Source organism: Schistocerca cancellata, chromosome 4, assembly GCF_023864275.1.
Source record: "Schistocerca cancellata isolate TAMUIC-IGC-003103 chromosome 4, iqSchCanc2.1, whole genome shotgun sequence".
Lineage (NCBI taxonomy): Eukaryota > Metazoa > Arthropoda > Insecta > Orthoptera > Acrididae > Schistocerca > Schistocerca cancellata.
Genome location: NC_064629.1, coordinates 794,894,017 through 794,919,120, shown reverse-complemented (window position 1 = coordinate 794,919,120; position 25,104 = coordinate 794,894,017). Strand labels below are relative to the sequence as shown.

At 46.3% G+C, this 25,104-nt stretch overlaps 1 protein-coding gene and 1 pseudogene across 1 annotated transcript in view; both read right to left on the bottom strand.

Annotated features, from left to right (window-relative positions):
• The window catches only part of LOC126184720 (uncharacterized), a 1,073,920-nt gene that overhangs the window by 782,845 nt on the left and 265,971 nt on the right, over window positions 1–25,104 (bottom strand). The gene's annotated exons all lie outside the window — the stretch shown is intronic.
• LOC126185903 (5S ribosomal RNA) lies at window positions 14,024–14,141 on the bottom strand (annotated as a pseudogene).

Sequence of the window (25,104 nt, the reverse complement as noted above, 5' to 3'; positions counted from 1 at the left end):
ACATTTGAGGTCATCAGTCCCCTAAACCTAGAACTACTTAAACCTAACTAACCTAAGGACAGCACACACATCCATGCCCGAGGCAGGACTCGAACCTGTGACCGTAGCAGCAGCGCGGTTCCGGACTGAAGCGCCTAGAACCGCAAGGCTACAACGGCCGGCGGTACAATGGTATCATGGTTCACTAGGCAACAGTAGATGTTTCTCCATGAAGGTTTTGAACGTCTTGACTCACAGTGAGATAAATGCATAAACAGTTACGGGGATTACTTTCGAAATATTAAACAGGTTTCTTAGTTTTTTCCATCTGTTGCGTTTTAATTAGACTGCTCACTATACATCAACATACACTGATGTGCCAAAACAGTATGACCACTGCGCAGCGCGAAAATGAAAGCCGCCTGGTGTAGTAGCTGGCACCTGACGTCGTAACGAAAGTACAATGGCGTTCGAATCTTAAGGACGAAAGTAACTTTTGCGTGATGTGTCGCTGCCAAGGAACATAGCTCGATGAAACTTGTACCATACATAGAAAAAAAACTTATACACAGTAGTACAGAAGGTAACGGAATGAAATACGCAATTAGGCGAACAGAAATGATACTTTTATTCAAAGACAACAATTACGCAGAAGTTAGCACGATTTATGATGATCCCCTCGACATCAAAAATGGGCTGGACATGGTTCTCAATGGGACCTGTGATCACCGCGGACGGCAGTAAATGCTCTGCAACAAACTCCCATGCTGGCCACAAGACGCAATTCACAGCACTTTTAGCACTCGACGTTAATGAACTGTAACTGTAGGACACGAATACAACACGAGTGAAAAAGAAACCTTGGATGTGAGGAATCACATGAAATAACCGCAATTGTTTGAAACGTTCTCACCAATACGGCAGACACGCTGCCACAGCATCTAACTGCAACCATACTATCCAATCATACAAAGTGCCCACGAAAAGGCGTGTATTTCAAAGCTATTCTCAAGCATGGTCTGTCTAATGCCAGCCCACTGATTGGCCGATTGCCTGGAAATTTGTGGTTGGTAGCTTCCAACCAACGTCTCAGAGAGACAACTCAACGAATCTACACTGCAAATGTCAATACTGTTTGCAAAGACCTCTTTAAAAAATATCAGCATAGAAAAGTTCGCGGCACACCGAAAGAAAATTACTGGAAAGTACACTGCCTGTACCAGGATGTACGATTCAAGTATATCAGTTTGCAGAATCAAGTACTGATACCCTCCTCCTTCCCCCCCCCCCCACGAGCGTCGCGAAGTTGGCAACGGAATTACAAGTTTCCGTCGGACGGTGATAGCGGTCTCACAGGATCTGGCAGACCCAATGCTGCGCGCCCTCTGAGCCACGCCTCCAGCGGCTTCGCGCTATCAGCACCCTCTGCCGCCACAATACAGGACTGCTGGCGGCAGCCACAGCCCACTTGCGCTTGGGGCCTCATCGCTACATCATTATTCATTCTTAGTTCAGCGAACCTCTTCCTGGCTGACACTGTGATAACTGGACTCTATTTCTCGCTGAATTATTTGCAAAGGATCTTCGTTCACTTGGAGAAATAAAAGCTAAGTAAATATTCTGTTTGTTATGTTAACTTGTTCAATAATAATTTCTGCTTCTGTCCAGCTTTCCTATGACGACTGTTGCCACACCACTTTCTAGTCCACCCCTCCTTACCGTTGTGTACGAAGTCATACACAACGAAATTAACATCCGTTTCTCTGAAGAGTCAATCAGGAAGTTTACATTGAGGTTCAGATAAAGCTCAAGCTCTTTCTTAAGGACCGAGCATAGTACAGCTTAAGTCTGGAGAGGAAAACCTGAACTGGGGGATCTCAAAAAATGTGTGTGGATTCTTAACGGACCGAACTGCATAGGTCATTGGTCCCTAGCTTTAGACACTACTTAAACTAACTTATGCTAAGAACAGCACACACCCATGCCCGAGGGAGGATTCGAACCTTCGGCGGGAGGAGTCGCGCAATTCGTGACATGGCGCCTGTAACCGCGCAGCCACTCCGCGCGGCTGGGGGACCTGCCTCAAATGGCTCTGAGCACTACGGGACTTAACATCTGGGCTCATCAGTCTCATAGACTTAGAACTATTTAAACCAAATTAACCTAAGGACATCACATATATCCATGCAGGCATCCATCGAGGCAGGATTCGAACCTGCGACCGTAGCAGTCACGCGGTTCCGGACTGAAGCGCCTAGAGCCGCTCGGCTACCGCGGCCAGCTGGCTGGGGGATCTGTAAAGGCTTTTAATTAAAACTTTTTTCCTTGAAAATTCAAATTCTGTTTCGCAAGGTTTAAATATTTGATGTTTATAAAGTTTTGATATGTCAATTCTTTTGAATGAAACGTTACATTTGGCACAAAGGGCCACTTTTCCCTTCTGCAACTAATTCCTATCACTGAAGTCAGACAAGATGTACCCTTTCAATGATAGCCTTTGTATTTCTTCACTACGTAAATGATGCTCTGAGATACAAATATCACTGTCAAGTTCTATTAGCAGTTCGTCTACTTCATCTCTCACTCCCCTAATATTCTGTCGAAGCAAGCTTATTGCGCCATCTGATCTCCATTCTCATTTATGGAACTAACTTCGAGCATTAAAGAAATTCCGCAGTCTCCTACTTTCTCCTGCTTCATCGCCCGTCCCATCGCGGTAGTGTCCAAAAATGATGGGAACCGACCCATCCACGATTACTACTTTTTACTTTATTCTCTCGGCGTGTCGACAGACGTGTCTTCTCAGAATGTCGTGTGTGTCAATTATGTGGACTTTCTCGTGTCTGTTTCGCATTTTCACTGTGGATGAATTCACTGAGGCCATGCTATTGGACCTCCTCTATCAATCTATCTGTCACTAAACGCATGTGTTGGATACTTGCGTACGAAGCGCAGAAAACTTTGTTCCCCTGCAGACTAAGAAGGAAATTCGTCACCCAGTTGCTAGTGTTAGCAGTGCCTGCTAATTTTTCTGTTAAAATGTAGGACCCGTTGAATATATCATTCTCAATTCCGATACCTACCCATGTATTAATACTAAGACGAACTCGATGCCTTAGTTCCAAGATCGATCTAGGACTTGCATCTGTCACATGTTGTTATTGTGTTAGTTCCTTATTCCACTTTGTGTGAATTCCGTCTCATCTGTAAACAAAAGCCGAGCTGTGAACTGTCGATCCGCTTTCGATTCCATTAGGAGAACTATAATATGGTACATTGTTCTTGTGTCCTGAGAGCTTGAGCACGCTCTGTTTTTCTAATGCAGAATTGAACAGGCGGGAGTATGGTTTCTGTTTCCAGCAGTTCCATTTCTTCGAACACTTGTTCCGGGATCATCCTCTACTCGCTTCTTCATATCAGGAGTGCCAAGCGTCCGAGGTCTACCGTGTTTACTAGTCCTTATGAATGTTTCAGTGTCTGCAAGTTGCCAAAACAACCCTCTCGAGGTTTTATAAGATATGAATGTGATATTGAGTATGTCGTTCGGCGTACGTGACAAATATCTATCGGCAAACTGTACCGGAATACGAAGTGTATCATTTTACTGCGTGCAATAACAGGACTCAATTTCAGTGTTTACATTGTTCAGAGTCAGAATCAATAATCTTGTTTTGATGTCAGTAAAACCTCAAAACAATACGAATGGAATGGCCGATATATCGGAAGATATATGTAACATGTCTCACATCATTACAATTCAGAGTACTAACGGGCTTTATCCATTACCCACATATTTTTAAGATATGTAGTTTTTACTATGAAATTTGATGTAGCTTAATTAAAATAGAAGAAGATAATGTGTGGTGTCTTACTATAAAGGTGAACAGATTTTTGACGAGTAATGCACATTATGTGAGTTTCATAAAGGGAATACTAATCCGATTAGGTAAGTGGGGAAACCGCACGTAGCCAGTCACATTTGTTGTTATCTGGGCGACACGGGAATAAAGCCCAGTTTACAGGACGACACTAGGTTGCAGGCAACTGCGCTACCGGCCAATGAGAATGCGCGCCGCGCGTTTGCGCAACTCGTCGATGAAACTAAACACTTTCGGCGTGTTCCAACTTTGGCGACGCTAGTTGCATGAGTTTTCAGGTTACGTGTGTTCGCAGAGTGTAGACAAACTGAAATATGAAGTAGGGTGTGGTGTCACCTCCAGACACCACACTTGCTAGGTGGTAGCTTTAAATCGGCCGCGGTCCATTAGTACATGTCGGACCCGCGTGTCGCCACTGTCAGTAATTGCAGACCGAGCGCCACCACACGGCAGGTCTAGAGAGACGTACTAGCACTCGCCCCAGTTGTACGACGACTTTGCTAGCGACTACACTGACGAAGCCTTTCTCTCATTTGCCGAGAGATAGTTAGAATAGCCTTTAGCTAAGTCCATGGCTACGACCTAGCAAGGCGCCATTAACCATTTCTAGAGAGAGTCTCACTTGTATCATCAAGAATGCTGTATACAAATGATGGATTAAAGTTAAGTATTCCAGCAGCTACGTACTTTTCTTTATAGCATTCATTACGTATCCTGTTTCAGACCTAGCGCCACCTGCGTGAGTTGACGCGTGCATTTCGGCCTCCTCTTGCAACACAGTGTTGGCTCTTCTGCCAACACTACATAGGGTACGGAGAATAATGTTCATTTTTTGGAGGACTATGCTTTGTATAGGTGTTTGTGGGATTTCAGTGATGCTGATTACAAAAATAAGCAACATATTGCTGCTCCTGAGACCATCACGTGCGATCAGAATACAGATACTTTGGCAATATCTGAGCTGCAGGGCAAAATTTATTGAATTAGGATCAAATATACAACTGAATTACGAAAAATACAAGCAAATGTAATTCTATCTGTGAAAATGCTCCCATCTACAAGACTAAAATCCCATCGTTCGAGTTAGCAGACTCTTTTTATTTTCTTTAAGAGATATTGTTGGCAGGAGGGAAGGCTACAGAAATCAAGAAGCTGCATTCTTTATTCAATATTAATCTATTTAAAACGTCACAGCAATGCTCCCCATTCACATATGTTTGAATTTTGAAATATTGCCACTGAACAGATCTATCTTCAAGAGAGTAGCTTGCAAGCCATTCTCTTCTTAATGTGGCCTGCTTCGAATAATTACTGCTGTCAACGTTAATAATTATTACTGCTAATGTTAATAATTATTGATGTTAATGAGAAAGCGTCATCAGCAACCAAAACCGCATCTTATAGCATGCCGAGTGTTCTCGATTGCAATGCACGCAATGTGATATGTAATTTCAGTTCTGGCGGGAATGGTTCATGCATTACAGTATCTTTATTCCTTATCGCGTAATTAACTCTATTTAGAAGAAACGTGAACAGTTCTGGTGACATTCTAAGATAATTAAAAAAACTCCTTGGGCCTTCCGTTATAAATTATTTCAGCAAGGGTGCTGAGCCACAGAGCTGACGTCTTTTCTTCATCCAGTCACGAATCGAAACATTTCTTATTCTTTTCTTATGCAACGATTCCACGCAACAAGCTTTAACTCCAGCACAACTCATGCGACGTGCAGCTGCCAAAACTTTCATTTCAGACACGACTCAGGAACCCACATAACGACGGAACTGAAGTATATACTGGTTTCGCCGTGTCAACAGTCAAATATGAAACCATTTACGTGCAACACATTCCACGCAACGAGTGGCGCAAACCAATGTCATCGTGTAAACTAGGCTTAAGAAAGAAAGGCCTGAATGTAACGTGTCCTGACCATGCGGTCCTTACGGAGGGACCAGTAGACTAATTGAACAAGAAGAGGAAGAAAAGCTATTCCGATTCTGTTGCGCTCTCACCTGAAGACATTTAGTGAATACAAATAAAAATGACTGTAGCTTGTTTGAATCCTGCTTCTTTCGAAGACGAGGCCAACATCCTTTCCGCTGTGTCATCTTAATTAGTACTACGTGACATTTGACGATCTCATCACGAGTTAACTTACTTCATAGTAAACGCCAAAGACTCACAATAATTTCATAATTCCACACAATTAGCGACGAATGGCCTTAAGCGCGTAGTGTGTGTAAAATAATATGTAATACGAGGGCTATCCACAAAGTACATTACGTTTTGGAATTAAAAATAAATCAAGTATTGGAATTTTTTTTATTATATACAGGTGAAAGCCACACTTAAATACTACTTTTCTACATAGTTGCCATTTAAATTAAGGCACTTATCGTAGCGATGGACGAGCTTGGAAATTCCTTCGTCGTAAAATCCGGCCGCCTGCGCCTTCAACAACGTGGTTACCTCTTCTTGAAGCAGTGCGTCGTCATCAAAACGCTGCATAGCCAACCACTTCTTCATTGCTGGGAATAAGTGGAAGTCGCTCGGTGCCAGGTCGGGACTGTACGGCGGATGAGGAAATAACTCCCACTTACAAGATTCGAGAACTTCACGAGTGCATGGATGTGTGTGATGTCCTTAGGTTAGTTAGGTTTAAGTAGTTCTAAGTTCTAGGGGACTTATGACCACAGCAGTTGAGTCCCATAGTGCTCAGAGCCATTTTTTTTTTTTTTTGAACTTCACGAGTGGCATTTGCCGTGTGGGCCCGGGCGTTGTCGTGAATCAGCAAGATCTTTGAGCCAAACTTTCACCTGCGCTTGTTTTATATTGCTCTTCTGAGGTTGTGCAGAGTTTGGCAATACCTTTGAGAGTTTATTGTAGTGCCTCTTTCCAGGAGATCCACAAAAATCACACCTTTTCTGTCCCAAAAGAAGAGGTAACCACGTGGTTGAAGGCGCAGGCGGCCGAATTTTACGACGAAGGAATTTCCAAGCTCGTCCATCGCTACGATAAGTGCCTTAATTTAAATGGCAACTATGTAGAAAAGTATTATTTAAGTATGACTTTCGTCTGTATATAATAAAAAAAAATTCCAATACTTTATTTATTTTTAATTCCAAAATGTAATGTACTTTGTGGATAGCCCTCGTATATAGTACTGATGCCACCTCCCACTGGTGTTATTAATTTCCTGAGACATCTGGCTGGATTCAACTGCAGGTCGACTACAGCTAGTGTCTAGAGTGGCAGCAGCAGCAAGAATAAGCCACGAGGCGCGCTGCGCAAGTTGACGGCGGTGATACACAGCGGGCTGAGCAGATGCCTTAGGCTATCTGACGTGGCGCGTCGGCGGTAAACTGGTATTGACAAGCGACGCACAGGCATCGGGGACCGCCCGTCGCCCTCTGCCTGCCGTCTTCATACTATCCAACAGGCTTACGGATCTGCCACAGCACACCGCGGATCACTGTATTCCGTCGCTCTTGAAAGGGCAATAGCAGTCCAATTACATAACTACTGTATAACATATTAACACGAGACCGGTGCATTAACCTAATACCAGTTTTCATGCTGGCTAATGATGCAGAACCAGCAATCCTTCATGTGTTGTTTTATTTTTTAGGCGCTTCATTCTAGAACCGCGGGACCGCTACGGTCGCAGGCTCGAATCCTGCCTCGGGCATGGATGTGTGTGATGTCCTTAGGTTAGTTAGGTTTAAGTAGTTCTACGTTCTAGGGGACTGATGACCTCAGTTGTTAAATCCCATAATGCTCAGAGACATTTGCCATTTTTTTTAAATTTTTATAATTATTTTCCTATGAGCTAACTTTCCAACCACGCAAGATTCATCATCAGATGGTGGACGCTTACAGAAAATGTCGGTGAACGACGTGTGGATCACTGTTGGAGCTTCGGTTGTGGCGTGAACATTAATTTTATCTACAATCTGCCAAAAGTTTAAAAATGAAATTTACTCAAACATTTTAGAATACAGATTTTGTGACATCGAATATGCTACACGTGTTTTAACCGTCCTTAATTTCTGCTGGAGTTTCGTTAATGTAATGGTGAACAATAATGCATTTCACAAAGTTCTGTTTATACTGCGTCTTGCATGTATTTAAAACAGCATTGGTCCAGGTTTTCTTAAATTTGTGCGTTTTTCGGTGGATGCTTCTTTCACACCACAAACTTGTAGTAAAGACCTACACGTCGTACAAAAGTAGTTTTTGTAAATACTTACAGTTCCATGGTCAACCTTGAGTTGTTTTAAAACTAGCTGATATGACGGAATTAAAAATATTTCTGGACAACGCATCAAACCAGTAGTTGCCTATGATGTCACGGCACTATTTTAAAAACCAAAATTTCTAACTGCTTACAATGTCGTGGTAGGTCAAATGAAACCAAATTTATTACACTGTATTACTTTAATATAACAGATTTTACTTTCATGGCAAGCAGAAACAGGATAGAAAGTCTTCTAGCTCGGACAAGCCCCTCCAGCACCATCTGTGTGATGCCACATCAGCCTTCCATAGTGAGTGCTTTGAGTGGCCTACTACTACACTCCTGGAAATTGAAATAAGAACACCGTGAATTCATTGTCCCAGGAAGCGGAAACTTTATTGACACATTCCTGGGGTCAGATACATCACATGATCACACTGACAGAACCACAGGCACATAGACACAGGCAACAGAGCATGCACAATGTCGGCACTAGTACAGTGTATATCCACCTTTCGCAGCAATGCAGGCTGCTATTCTCCCATGGAGACGATCGTAGAGATGCTGGATGTAGTCCTGTGGAACGGCTTGCCATGCCATTTCCACCTGGCGCCTCAGTTGGACCAGCGTTCGTGCTGGACGTGCAGACCGCGTGAGACGACGCTTCATCCAGTCCCAAACATGCTCAATGGGGGACAGATCCGGAGATCTTGCTGGCCAGGGTAGTTGACTTACACCTTCTAGAGCACGTTGGGTGGCACGGGATACATGCGGACGTGCATTGTCCTGTTGGAACAGCAAGTTCCCTTGCCGGTCTAGGAATGGTAGAACGATGGGTTCGATGACGGTTTGGATGTACCGTGAACTATTCAGTGTCCCCTCGACGATCACCAGTGGTGTACGGCCAGTGTAGGAGATCGCTCCCCACACCATGATGCCGGGTGTCGGCCCTGTGTGCCTCGGTCGTATGCAGTCCTGATTGTGGCGCTCACCTGCACGGCGCCAAACACGCATACGACTATCATTGGCACCAAGGCAGAAGTGACTCTCATCGCTGAAGACGACACGTCTCCATTCGTCCCTCCATTCACGCCTGTCGCGACACCACTGGAGGCGGGCTGCACGATGTTGGGGCGTGAGCGGAAGACGGCCTAACGGTGTGCGGGACCGTAGCCCAGCTTCATGGAGACGGTTGCGAATGGTCCTCGCCGATACCCCAGGAGCAACAGTGTCCCTAATTTGCTGGGAAGTGGCGGTGCGGTCCCCTACGGCACTGCGTAGGATCCTACGGTCTTGGCGTGCATCCGTGCGTCGCTGCGGTCCGGTCCCAGGTCGACGGGCACGTGCACCTTCCGCCGACCACTGGCGACAACATCGATGTACTGTGGAGACCTCACGCCCCACGTGTTGAGCAATTCGGCGGTACGTCCACCCGGCCTCCCGCATGCCCACTATACGCCCTCGCTCAAAGTCCGTCAACTGCACATACGGTTCACGTCCACGCTGTCGCGGCATGCTACCAATGTTAAAGACTGCGATGGAGCTCCGTATGCCACGGCAAACTGGCTGACACTGACGGCGGCGGTGCATAAATGCTGCGCAGCTAGCGCCATTCGACGGCCAACACCGCGGTTCCTGGTGTGTCCGCTGTGCCGTGCGTGTGATCATTGCTTGTACAGCCCTCTCGCAGTGTCCGGAGCAAGTATGGTGGGTCTGACACACCGGTGTCAATGTGTTCTTTTTTCCATTTCCAGGAGTGTATTATAGCATATCTATGAATGAGTTGGTGGCCAATTAACTACTATTTGTACTTACAAGACGGATGTGTCTATTATCGTCACTAGCTTCCTACTTAATGATTCTTTTCTTACATTGAGTTGTAGCATCAGAAACCATCCCTAATGTACAAGTTAAATATACAAGATGGGATATGTCTAACATTTAACAGCTCAAAAAATATGTGGTTGATTAAAATTATAATAAAGTCAACAATGAAAAAGATTTCTTAAACTCTTGAAAGCAGATTAAACGCTTCTACTGGTAAATAAATTAATAAGTAAATAATTTGAATTTGCCTGTGACCCCTCAAATGTATCTTGTGTGGCCATTTGTGATGATTATTCAGCGTCTGGTGTTCCGTTTACACACTGACAAAATTACATTTATCTCTTGATGTATTCTGGAGATCGAATTTTCAAATAAAACTTTAGCAAAACTAGAATGTTGCGTCGTGGCAAGGATTACGGTGTTGAGATGTGTTGATATTTTTCAGCTAAGGACTACTAGTAATAAGCTCGTGAGAAAGTGTTTTCCTAGTATAAAGGGTGATTATAATTAAAGTTAGACTTTAAAATTGCTGTAGAAATAACACCACTGGTCAGAATGACGTCAATTTGCAACGGAATATTATCGGACAAGGGGGAAAACGTATGGCAGAAGAAAAAAATAATGTGAAAATTAATCACATCTGTATGTGTCAGAATACGTAAATGAAAACACCTGTCATGCGCACGACCAATTGAAGTTGGTATAAACACGCCGAGTACACGGCTTTTCCTCCTTTCGCGTCCGCGACGTTCGCCATGACTGTCTCAATACAGGAACGCGCTCTGCTTGTAAAGCTGTATTACAAGAATGATGACTGTACATACGTCGCTTTGCAAAGTTCCGGACACAGAAGGATTTCAAACAAGGCGTTGGTCCGATGACCGCCGTGGGTCTGGAGAAAATAATTCGGAAATTCCAAAAGGCGGATTCTTTTGGTATCCAACCTGGTAGAGGGAGGAAACGAATCGATTCAGCGTCAGTGGAAGCAATGGCCACAGCAATGCAGGTGGAGAAGAGTGGTGGTGTGCAAACGTGTAGTGCGCGGAGAATCGCCCGAACATTGCACATACCCTGAGCACGGCGCGTAAAATCGTACGAAACATCCTTCTTTTCTATCCGTTCAAAATTACCCATGTGCACGAGTTAACTTCTGTTGACCTGCCAGCAAGATAGACCTTTGCTTTAGAATTTCTTCCCGCATGGAAGTGGACAATAACTGACCGTGGAAGATATTGTGCATAGGCGAAGTCCACTTCCATCTGACAGGATATGTCAATACACAGAACTATCCAATGGGCAACAGAAAATCCACACGCAAATCAACCAGTACCACTTCATCCTGAAAACGTCACTGTGAGGTGCGGGTTTATGTCATCATTTATCATAGGGCCATATTTTTTTGAATAGACAGGCGTTTCCAGTCCTTGTTACCCTGACCGTCATTGGTAAGCGCAATGAGTGTCTTTTGCGCAACCACGTCATGCCAGCTGTCCAACAGCGTGGGTGTGTGAATGGGATCATTTTTATGCAAGATGGCGCACATACGCTCATTGCAAATCCAGTTAAGCAGCTTCTGTAGCGCCATTTCGGAAATGCTAAAATTATCAGCCGCCATTTCCCTACAGCCTGGCAGTCCCGATCACCTGATTTTAATCCGTGTGACTTCTGGCTGTAGGGCTATCTGAAAGATGTTGTGTTCAGTGTTCCGATTACATACTTAGCTGCATTCTAAGCACGCATTGCGCAACACGTTCTGAATGTGACCCCGGAAACACTTCGATCAGTTTGTGGAACATGCTCTTTCTCTTTTTCAACTTGTTGCAGAAAACGGTGGACAGCATTATGAACACGTTTTGCGCCAGTCACATGGAAATTAATAATCCGATTTGTTTTTTATTGATGCTTTTTATGCGGTTTTTGGCCTCAGGACAATTAAAAACCGATTTTTCCCATTCGGTATGATATAACCTTGCCGTGGTGGATGGACTTACGTAGCTAACAGTAGCACACCCGTACACCCATGCACACTGAGTAGTACAGTTTGTTTAACGTCAAACGTACACCTTAGGCATTGGTGTATGATTCATTTGTCATTTGTAGTCGATCACTATTAAATTATGATAATTAGAGCGCCATCTATTGCTGCGTTTTGTAACTATTTATTTTTATTCTGTCATACGTTTCCCCCCATCTCCAGTAATATTCCGTTGCCATTTGACGTCATTCTGAGCAGTGGTGTTACTTCTACAGCGGTTTGAAAGTTTAACTTTAATTATAATCAGCCTGTACTACATATTAACCTTGTCTTTATTTTCCTAATTAGCTTGTGGGGAAGCGTGTTCCTAACGGACTGAAATACACATCGAAACCTTGCTGTTCTGTTCCAGTTCCCTTCACAGATACATGGTTCGGGCCAAAATGGCCAACCTGCTAAACTTGGGCACAGACTAGATAGTAGATGCACAAAAAAATTACTGAAAAGAATAGGATGTTATTAATCTCCGTAAAAAAAAACTGCATATAACCTTCTTAGCAATAATATTACTTCTCCAATGTTATTTTTACATAATGCATTCGTACTATAACATCTGACAGTGATAAAAAATGTCTATATGTAAATTTTCAATACAACATTGATTTTCAATGGTTACAATTTGGACATACGTACGCGACGCTAGCTTTAGAAATAAGTCTTAAAATATGGTTCAAATGGCAATAGTGCTTAGGCACTATGGGACTTAACATCTGCGGTCAGCCGGCCGGAGTGGCCGTGCGGTTCTGGGCGCTACAGTCTGGAACCGAGCGACCGCTACGGTCGCAGGTTCGAATCCTGCCTCGGGCATGGATGTGTGAGATGTCCTTAGGTTAGTTAGGTTTAATTAGTTCTAAGTTCTAGGCGACTGATGACCTTAGAAGTTAAGTCGCATAGTGCTCAGAGCCTTCAAACCATCTGCGGTCATCAGTCCCGTAGTCTTAGAACTACTTAAACCTAACTAATATAGGGACATCACACACATCCATGCCTGCGGCAGGATTCGAACCTCCGACAGTAGCAGCGGCGCGGTTCCGGACTGAAGCGCCTAGAACCGCTAGGCCACAGCGGCCGGCGATATAAGTCTGTTACAAAATTTTTCTGTTGGTTGTTTTAGAAAAGACATCGCGTAGTGCTGTAAGATGCAGTGAGACATATTCCTTAATAAGGGAGAAGTGTTACATGGCATCATTTCTAAGGACTGTTAAAAGTTTCACACAAGGTGGTGATAGTCGTATTCCTTGATTTTCTGAAATTATACCGCGTACGTTGTTGCGAACTCAGAAACTGAAATAATATTTCCAGGCTTTCTTCTCGGCTTGTTGTCCTACCAAATCACACAGAATGCGCTTTGTATAAAATATACCCATTGACGTCGTATACCAAAATACCTTCCGGAATATTTCCTTATTCCACATGCATTCTTAGATTCGCCTCTGAGGAGCCAAAAATTTATGACCTCTTGCTGATCAGCGCTTTGGTCTATCAATGAAACAGCGATTATACGTGTCGTGGATTCGAAAAGTCGTTACGGCACCAGATGCCTATGCAGAGGTCACGCAATGCCCGTACATTACGGACCTGTGGTTTTTGGAAGCGGAGATGGCGTCCGATAGCGTCCTCCATGTGTTTCCTCTGTTTTAGATGAGACGAACTTGGTGTGAAATACATCACCCTGAGGCCACTGGCGTTTGTTGTGGACTTCATTCAGAAGACTGGTTTCATGCAGCTCTGCAGATTACACATTTCTTGGTCTCCCTCTACGATTTTTAGCCCCCCCCCCCCCCTTCCGTCTTATAGTCAGGTTGTATTACTAATTTCTTTTCTCTCCATTTCTATTCAATAGTCTACCTAAAAATGAAGGAAGCCAACATTACCCGGGGTTTCCAGGTGGTCACCCATCCAAGCACTAACCGGGCCCGATGTTGCTTAACTTCGATGATTGGACGAGAACCGATGTATTTTTTTTTTTTTTTTTTTTTTTTTGTGGAAGCATCTTTGTCAACACCTGAAAGTTAGTATGAAAAGAGGGCTGGCAGGTGCAGCGACGTAAAAATGAAAAAATGAGATAGAGCCAACAGCACCCGGTGTTCCCAGGCGGTCACCCATCCAAGCACTAACCGGCCCGATGTTGCTTAACTTCGATGATTGGACGAGAACCGATGTATTCAACATAGTAAGGCACTTGCACACTATCATGCTCTTCAAACTACTGCAGCCTGATTCTGGGTTTGTGACAAGGACAGTTATCCCCCTGGAAAATGCAATCACCGTCCAAGACATCAAGCATGAAGGGATGCCAGTGGTCTGCCATAATCCTGTACAATACAACTGTCACAATGTCTTCGATTACCACCACAGCTTCAGTGGAAGCCCAGGTGAATGGCCCCCGTAGCATAAAACTACCCCAACCAGCCTGCGTACTGACCCATGAGATGTTCCGAGCAGCCCTTCGCCTAGACAACAGTTTATCAAGACTCGACTATCTACCTGGAGAAACAAGAAACAAGAAACCTCAGGAGCAGCACCTGGTGGCCGCAGACCGCGAACGGAACGCCCGACACAGGACAGGCCTCAGAGAGCTGCCACAATGGCGCCCAAGTCGGGCGCGGACGGCAAAGAGAACACCCAGCGCCCTCTGGGCATAAATACTGGACAAGATCCTCCAACACGGCAGTGGGCAGCAGAGCAGGCAGACCCCGCGCAGAGCCCGTCGCAGCAGACAAACGACAGCGTTGAGATGTCGGAGCGCGAGGACGTCTGTTCAGCGAAGGGTGTGGCGGATCGCCGTCCGGCAAAGCGTGCTTTGTCGGCGGCCTCATCCGGCCCCCCACCTACGTCGGCCATGGCAACGACTACGGACACAGAAATGGATTACGTTTCGGATGCACTGCACGTTCCGCTGCCCGATTCAGACGACGAGTCGGCAGCAAGAACTGCCGTTCCCGCCGCCACCAAGACAACGAAACGGCGCGCGACTACTGCCGCAGGAACCACCCGCGCGCCTCCTAAGGGCAAAAAGGCGAAAAGGACTGATGTCGCCGTCGACGGCGAAGGGTTTCAACTGGTCCAACGGCCAGCCAGGAAGGCTCAGCTCTCCACAGCGCCGCCGGTTCCGACGGCAAATGCCTTTGAGGAGCTCGCTGATGGTGTAGAAATGCCTCATCAGAAGAGAGAACCCAAACCGCCACCCATTGTGGTCCAACACAAAGAGGACTACGACGACCTCTACAGGATGCTACTTCGCCTTGTCGGCCAAGAGAACGTCATAATCAAGCCGGCTGGTGACCTTGAAATCGGCCGAAGATTACAGGAAAGTTACAGCTACGTTTGGGACACAAGATAAGCCGTTCTATACGTACCCATCTGCGACGGACAAGACTCTCAAGATTGTCTTTCGGGGCCTCCCTCGAAACTACAGCCTGGATCACGTCCGGCAACAATTGGAGGATATGGGCTATGGATTTGGTCTCCGGTCGATAACCCGCCTCCCCTCTCGCCGCACCCGAAAGGAGACTCCGCTGGTCCTCGTGGTCACCTGTGATCTCCCCCACAACCGCGGGCTATGGCAGGTCACTAAGATCGCGGCGACACCTGTCACTACGGAAAAACTACGCTCGAAGAGGGGCGAACCGCAATGCTTCAACTGCCAAATGGTTGGGCACGTGGCACGCTTCTGCTCGCTGCCCCCCCCCCCCCCCCCCCCCCGCTGTGTTAAGTGTGCGGGGGAGCACGCTAGTCGCGACTGCACACGGCAGCGGACCGGTGGACCGCCCAAATGCACTGGATGTGGTGGGGAACATGTTGCCTCCTACCGCGGCTGTTCCAGCTTCCAACGGGCTGCGGCACGGAGTCGTGGTCAACGACCTGGCTCCATAAAGCGGCCTGCACCAGTTCGGCCTGGCGTCAGTTTTGCTGCAGCTGCTACCTCAGGCGCCTCCCCGGAGGCCTCCGTAACTGCGCAGACTTCGGCCGCTGTCGCACCAGCTCCCGCCCCCGAGACAGACCGCCGTCCACGGACTGCGGCGCGACCATCGGCGCGGCGCTCCACACAGCAGCAGGGTGAAGACCAGGGACAACACGACCACTCCCAACAGGGACGACAGGCTGAAGTCGTGCCGACCCCGGCTCCACACTCACGAGCTGCAACTGTCCCATCCCAGGCGGCCGATTCCAGCATGGCCGAAATGAAGCTCCTCCTGCAAGAACTTCGGGAGCTTCTCAAAGACATCCCACGGCAACTCATTGCCGCTGTCAGTGCAGCCGTTCAGACAATCTCCACCGGACCACAGACATCACAGCATGGCCCGTAGTCAACGAGGCGTCACTGTCTGCATGTGGAATGCCCAGGGCATCCGCACCCAAGATGGCGAATTTCGACAGCTGCTGCGGGATGAGGCCGTCGACATTTGCCTGGTTTCCGAGACCTTTCTCAAGCCTGGTGTCCACGTCCGAGCTACCAACTATGTATGTTACCGGACTGACAGGCCAACTCATGGCGGTGGCACAGCAGTCTACGTCCAGACTTCTCTGGTGCACCATCAAGTTCCTCTTCCGCAGCTCCAAGCGATGGAGGCCACTGCTGTCGCTGTCAACACCTCGCATGGGCGCATCACGTTTGTTGCAGTCTACCGCCCGCCTGGCCGACAGTTACTCCTTCCTGACATTGAAGCTTTGCTGGCATTACCTGGAAGGATCTTTGCTGGAGGTGACTTTAATGCCAAGCACACCGAATGGCATTCCCGTGTCACCAACAACCACGGACGCAAACTTCTCCGAGCGGCCCAGCGGTGGAACGCCGTCATTCTTGGGCCTCACGAACCCACCCACTTTCCCAACAATGGTGGGCCTCCGGACGTGCTCGACATTGCGGTGGCCAAGGGTGTGCCCTATGTTATCTCCGCCAGCACCCGCACTGCCTTATCCTCGGACCACGTCCCAGTGATATTTGACATTGACGTCGATGCCCAGCCAGTGAAGCGGAGAGGCATCCCGACCAGGAACACCAACTGGAACCAGTATCAGGCGCTGTTGGAAGAAGGACTCCGTGACACACCTGACGCAGAAGATGTTGGGGTTGATGGCTGTGCCCGATTCCTCCATGACTGTACTCTACATGCGGTACTCCGAGCCACGCCGCGGTCGCGATCTGACCCACCTGACCGGTCTCGCCAACTACCACCGCATCTCATGGAGGCGATAACTGCCAAAAACCGCCTCTTTCGCGAATGGCAGCTGACGCGCAACGCCGCGACGAAGGGAGCTCTCAACAGGATGAGGAGGGACATAAAAGTTGCCGTTGCAAACCACCGCTATCAGGAATGGTCCAACCGCCTGGCCACTCTTCGGGTTGATGATGGTACCGCCTGGAAAGCCACGCAGCTCTTCCTCCGCCGGCGTCAGACGATTCCGCCGCTTCAAGTTGGTCGCAACGTCGCCAGCAGCCCCGTGGACAAAGCCAACGCCATTGCTGACGTGTTTGAACAAAACTTCCAGCCCGTCATGGACCCCATGGATCCTGGTTGCTCAACGTCTTCCGGTGTTTCTCGCTGCCCCTATTGGTGACGACCATATCGACGAGGTGGATGCTGCTGAAGTCTCCGATCAACTTCGTCGGCTCAACATACGCAAGGCAGGCGGCCCTGACCTGATTACAAATGAAATGCTACGAAGAATGCCACCGGCAGCCGCTGAACACCTGGCTCGCCTTTTCAACAGCATTCTCCGCACTGGCTGCTATCCTCAGGAGTGGAAACACGCCGAGGTCATCCCCATCTGCAAACCTGTGAAGGACCCTCGTCTCCCAAGCAGCTACAGGCCCATCAGTTTGCTGCCAGCTGTCAGCAAAGTCTTCGAAAGGCTGTATCTACGCCGCCTCCTGCGTCACATCAGGGAAGAACGCCTCCTACCGGACGAACAATGTGGTTTTCGCCCTGGACACGCAACGACGCACCAACTGCTTCGCCTAGTTGAAGAGGCCCTTGATGCCATCGAACGGCGGGAATATTTCGGAGCCATATTCCTGGATGTTTCACGGGCGTTCGATTCTGTATGGCATGAGGGGCTTCTCTTCAAGCTCCTGGACCTCGGTGTGCCCCTACCGCATGTCCGCCTACTACAATCTTACCTCGCCGACAGAAGCTTTCATGTTCGCACGGAGGACCTGTCGACGCGCCGCAGGGTCAGGGCTGGAGTTCCCCAAGGCTCCGTCCTCGGCCCCATACTATACATCCTGTACACCGCAGACATGCCTCGAATGGACAGGGTCCACCTCGCCCTCTACGCGGATGATACAGCGATGTACACGCGTAGCATGAATGCAGCACTGCTCCAACGACGCATGCAGGCAGCGGCTGACACACTTAGTCAGTGGGCCAGGAGGTGGCGCCTCAGCTTCAATGGGGCTAAGACGCAAGCCCTCCTCATCACCAAGAAGCACATCCCAGCCGACCTACCGCAGCTCACCATCAGGGGAACCGCCGTACCTTGGGGCACTATCGCCAAGTACCTCGGTGTAACGCTGGATAGAGGGCTCACGTGGAGACACCATATCGACGACATCGTCAAAAAGGTCAGGGGTAGACTGACTCAACTCTACCCCTTCCTCAATCCGACACCTGCGCTCCCGCCAGAACTGGGTGTTGCGCTCTATCTTACGCTAATACGACCGATTATCGACTACGCCGCTGTGGTTTGGGGCAATGCTGCAGCGACCCACGTCGATCGCCTACAACGCCTTCAGAACCGGATTCTACGTCTGGCATTGCACCTCCCTCGGGACTTCCCGTCGGAAGACCTCAACCGAATCTCCAACATACCTACTGTTCGAGAACGGTTTCAGCAGGCTGCTCGGCTTTTCTACGAGAAGTCCGCGCAGTCAGAAAACCCGCTCCTTCGAGCCCTGGGCCACCGGGTGCAGCGTCTTAACGCAACCAGATGGCCTCACCTGCTTCGCAACCACTGAGTTGCCAGCACGTCCGGACGTCTCCGCAGACTGACAGGACCACACACATGACGTCAGGCCACATCACACGCTCCGTCAGCTTGGAGGAATAGCCTTCCGGCTTAGACTCCACCGGTCCACAGGGGCTCCATTGTCCCTGTCAGGCGGCAGCAGCAGCAACACGGCAGTCTCAGGTAGCACCTGAAGAAGGCAACGAATTACGTGGCCGAAATATTGTGCCAGAGCGACAAAAACATCCGGCAATAGACCCGATTACTCCACATGTCAGAAACGTGATTCATCCGCGACTCGTTTCCATTGATGCACAGTCAGTTTTCGATGATACCGTGCCTACTACAGTCTCAATGACTAAATCGTTGTTCAACATAAGAATATGTAGGTGGCCTCTGTTGCGGAGTGTCATGTTCAGTTTTAGTCTTGGATAATTGCTGTGTGTAGTCCAGTCTTGTCATATAGAATCAAATCATCACATTTAATACCAGTATAAGAACATACATGAGTATCCGTTATGTCATTTCTCGAGACGTGCGTCACAAATTTGGACAAGGAAATAATCAGCACTCTATTTATCCACTGAAACTTTAATTAGCACTGCTACAGAATTTTAGGAAAAAAAGTCATTGTAGTGTTTTTCTACAGCAAATGTAAAGAATTATTTATACACTGAGATGACAAAAGACATAGGATAGCGATATGCATATATACAGATGGTGATAGTATTGCGTACACAAGATATAAAAGTGCACTGCATTGGCGGAGCTGTCATTCGCACTCAGGTGATTCGTTTGAAAAGGTCTCCGACGTGACTACGGCCACTCGACGGAATAAACAAACTTCGAACGCGGAATGGTAGTTGGAGTTAGACAGATGGGACATTCCATTTCTGAAATCGTTAGGGAATTCAGTATGAGGAGATCCACTGTGTCAAGAGTGTGCTGAGAAAACCAATTTTTCAGGAATTACTCTCACTACGGACAACACAGCGGCCGACGGCCTTCGCTTAACGACCGAGAGCAGTGATGTTTGCACAAGTTGTCAGTGCTAACAGACAAGCAACACTGCCTGAAGTAACGACAGAAATCAATGTGGAATGCACAATGAACTTATCCGTTAGGAGAGTGCGCTGGAATTTGGTGTTAATGGGCTGTAGCAGTAACTGAGCGACGCGAGTACCTTTGCGAACAGCATGACATATCCTGCAGCGCCTCTCATGGGCTCGTGACTACAGCAATTGCACCCTAGACGACTGAAAAACCGTGGCCTCGTCAGATAACTCTCGATTTAATTTGGCAAGAGCTGGTGGTAAGGTTCGAGTGTGGCGCTGATCCCAGGAAACCATGGGCCCAATTTGTCCACAATTCACTGTGTGCTGGTGGTGGCACGTTTGGCCACGCAGATCGCCCGACATGAATTCCATCGAACATTTATGGGATATAATCGACAGGTCAGTTTCTTTCTTTCTTTCTTTTGCTACTGCCTTTATCCTGCATTGTGCGCAGGGTCGGAAGGGTTCAGTACAGAGTTGGCATGGTTAATTTAAAGGGGTGGCCGGATGTCCTTCCTGCCGCCACCCCTTACCCCCCAGGACGGAATTAGTGTACCTCCGCTGTCTGTGTCTAGTGTAAATCGTGAAAGAGTGTGAATGTGTTTCAGATGTCTGCGAGTCGTGTAACTGAGGCGGGACGTGGGGACCAGCCCGGTATTCACCTAGTAGGATGTGGAAAACCGCCTAAAAACCACATCCATGCTGGCCGGCACACCGGCCGTCGTCGTTAATCCGCCGGACGAATTCGATCCGGGGCCGGCGCTCCTACCCGAGACCAGGAAGCGAAGCGGCGCGTTAGCGCTCTCGGCTATCCGGCAATACAGGGCAATACAGAAACCTAGTGCTCGTACACTAGCTATTGGAAATCAGTTTTGTTGGAGTTGAACATTGACAATTAAATGGATAAAAAAGTTTCACCGAGTACACTGACACTTCCTCGACCGACTGGATCCCTTCCACAGATATCTATTGAATGGTAGTCGACAGGTCAGTCCGTGCACAAAATCCCGCATTGGCAACACATTCACAATTATGGACTGCTGTAGAGGCAGCATGTCTCAACATTTTTGAAGGGATCTTCCAGCGACTACTTGTGTCCGTTCCACGTCGAGTTGCTGCACTACACTGGTGCAAAGGAGATCCAACACTATATTACGATGTAGTTAATAAAAGCATAAATGGAAGCAGGTGCCGTCTAGCAGGTTCCATTTCTCCTGCAACTCCCGGTGTGTGTGCCACCCGTTGACACATCACCAACATTATAAAATTATACCCTGTCAACAGTACGTAAACAGTTCATAATTGAGAGCAATACAGAAACCTAGTGCTCGAGCACTAGCTATTGGAAATCAGTTTTGTTGGAGTTGAACATTGACAATTAAATGGATAAAAAAGTTTCACCGAGTACACAGACACTTCCTCGACCGACTGGATCCCTTCCACGGATATCTATTGAATGAGCACTGGGTTTAGCTTCTCACCAAAAGTGAACATGTCTGGAGCTGTGGTTTTTGAGCTATTCTCAGCTTTTCATAGTTTTCGGATTTCCAAGCGATCTGATAGGTTATCATGTTCTTCGAACTCTTCCTCTAGTGTACACAGTACACAATTCTGTGAAATTAGTTCATATTCTTCCACATTTAACGTTTGCTTAAGCGCAATAAGGGGACCACACCCTAGCCACGGAAAACTCCCCATACCGTAACACTACATCCTCTGTACTTCAATTTGAAAGGTACACATGATGTCAAGTAAAATTCTTCAGGCATCCGCCAAACCCAAACACTTCCATCGGATTTCTACAGAGTAACGTGAGTCATGACTCCAAATCACTCGTTTCCAGTCATCCACTGTCCATTGGAATTGCTTATTATACCGCCACAACCGTCGCTTAGCACTTACTACATAATTTTGTGGCTTACGAAGAGTAGCTAGATCATGAAACTCAATGGTTCAAATGGTTCAAATGGCTCTGAGCACTATGGGACTCAACATCTTAGGTCATAAGTCCCCTAGAACTACTTAAACCTAACTAACCTAAGGACATCACACACACCCATGCCCGAGGCAGGATTCGAACCTGCGACCGTAGCAGTCCCGCGGTTCCGGACTGCAGCGCCAGAACCGCTAGACCACCGCGGCCGGCGAAACTCAATGATTCCTATCGCTGATTTCACGCAATTACTGTTATTATTAAAATCCTAGGCATCTGTGGCACCTTCTACTGTACTTTGCACCCCATACCTTCCCCCCCCCCCCCCCATTTTCCGCTTCCCACTGCACTCACACACACACACACACACACACACACACACAGACACACAGACAAAACCGAACGCTGGATCTATGCCTGACTTACAATGTTCTGACATCCTCATGTTTACTGCGTACTGATTTATTCGACGTATCCTGTTGTAGCGGGGCCACTAGTACAAAAAATTGTTCAACTGACTGTATCAACATACACGTAAATCATTCACGACTGATGTCTTCAGCATACTGGATGGCTTCATTTATCCAGTGGCAGACAAAAAATTTGGATGTTCTTTAACTTGAAATCTATTCTGTTTCTCAAACTATGTATCATTATGCATACCGCAGGTTTCTAGTCGTCAGGACCTTGATATCTACACATTACGGATATGTAGTTTGTAGTGCAAAACGTATGACTAGTACGCGGAAGCCCAGATGAATTGTGGCCTATCCATGGAATGTGGAGAGCCATTCATCCGTGCGTCGGGCCTTGGAGAGCTTGTACTGTGCTGCCGAAGCGCGCCAGGAACGCCTGACTGCGTGTTAAGCCGTTAAACCCTGCTGCTCGCCACGACATCCTGTCGGAACGTATGGCGTGCTGTGGTATGTAAATACGGGTTACCAGGATCCGGGTATCATGATTGGCTTGACAGCGCTAAAGAGATCGAGCTTTACAGTAAGTGCCAACAGTTCGATAGTTTAATAAATGGAAGAGCTGACGAAATTCTTATTCAGGTACAAGATTTATTGGAGAGCAATTTATTCACAGTTAAAGAAATAATCATTAACAAATAAAAAAGTTAAGAAATGTTGAAGCTCTCCCTTCTAATCAGAAAGCATATTGTTTTTATCCAATTAAACAGCAAACTAGGTAAAGGAAGTTAAAAGCTCGTGAATAGGACACACATTCTCGTATCCCATTCTACTATCTTCGCTCAGATTCACACTGCTCATCAGCTCATGTAACCAAACCTAGAAAGATGCTGTAAATAATACAAAAAAATCTCACCGGAGCTTGGAACTATTCAGAGTATACTGGTGTGTGTGAGCATAGACATCTATCAGCACTCCAAAACAGTTTGTGAATTATATTTCAGTATTTTGTAAACTACACCAAAGAATGACATTTCCACAGGAATGCAAGAAGGGTTTTGGAAAACACCTAGCACTTGTGTTTCTACTTGGGTGATCACAGCATCGAGTCCAGGTGAGAGTAATTTCTGCTGACTTTCACTTCTTTAAGTAATGGGAGGTGCGAGTGTGGGGGTGGAGAGGGTTGATGATGACAAAGAAAGGGAGGAGAGATAAACAGTGCGGGAATTAATTATTCAGTGTTGATGACTTTATTTCATACAATTTTCTCAACAAGGTGAACTTTCAAACCCTGGTTGGCCTTGAAGTATAAAGATTGGGCCACGTTCTATTTTGGCGATCATCATACTTCCAAAAATCAAATTATTATTATTATCGTTGTCAAACAAAAATATTGAGACACACGTTTCTGCACATCGTTTGCCTAAACAATCGTTTTGATGTTTTCTGATAATGAATGAATTGACAGTGGTACTTAAGAAAATGTAAGTTTTTAAAAGTGGAACAAAATCTCCACCGTAATCAGCAGAATCATCTGTTACAGCAAAATTACAGATACAAATCAAGTATCTAATGTTTAAATTAAATCAGGTTAAAAGAATGCAGTCTGGAATTATACAGTAGTTACCATCAATCATACTATATTTTCCCTCCACTTAATTCATTACAGGATTTATTGTTACATATACAGATAATTTCTGAGATCAACTGTTGGACGGATCTAACATAATTAACAACCTCCCTGGAATTTCAAAAGGTAACAAGAAAAAGATTCTGAAAAACGTACTGTATGAATCATACTTAGCACTGTCGACCTCACAAGAATCTGAGCAAGTTTTTCGTGTAATATCACAGAAAATGTAAATTCATAAACATAATCATCATGAGAAGAAAAATTAATAAGCAAAAGGAAGACAAAAATAAACATACTCTTGAGTACAGGCACAGTAAATAATACTATATAATTTACATACATACCACAACAGACTAGACCCTTATCAATAACACCAATCATTTTACTATCAAGGCGACACTTACCAACAAAGAGAGCTAAACAAAACATCAAGAGTCACACCTAACACATAAAAACACACCCACCCAAGAGTGTATATTATTAAACAAGTACTCAAGAAACTTCAATGCTGGCCTTTAAGCTTTGGAGGAAATAGTCTGGTCATAACGCATGAAAATGACATAGAACAATAAAACACATGCAGATTTTCGTCTACAGCACAGCACATTCAAACAGAATTTGAGGCTATGCAATCAAAATTTGGCATTAAATCAGTTTCAATACCCATAATAAACGTTGTTCGACTTTATTTCATATATATTTTGCTCAACGATGTGAGCTTTCAGAATACTTTAGTACAAGTAGATAACTACAATTGAAACTCTAGCAATAAAGTAGGCATACTGAAAATTTACTTTTTACAGTTCATTCATTTTATATTACTGTTTTTCGTGCATTTTGATAATGAATGGACCGAGGATGTTTTTCATAACTGCTGAATTAAGTGCAACACTTATACACCATAATTTAAATGTAACGAAGATATATATAATACTCTGTACCAGCAGAGATTCAGTCCACTGATATACAGTAAAATCAAAAAACACTGTGAATGAAAGGATTTAGTCTATTTGCTTGGAAACCTGTCTGTTAAAACCTATTGAAGCTGGTACTGCATTTCAAGTGTCAACCCCGCACTTTGCCAATATAATACGAACATCGTGAAAGCAATGGAATACGAGCTAATACACGACAGTCACAATATTCATATGTTTCTTGGAAAAGA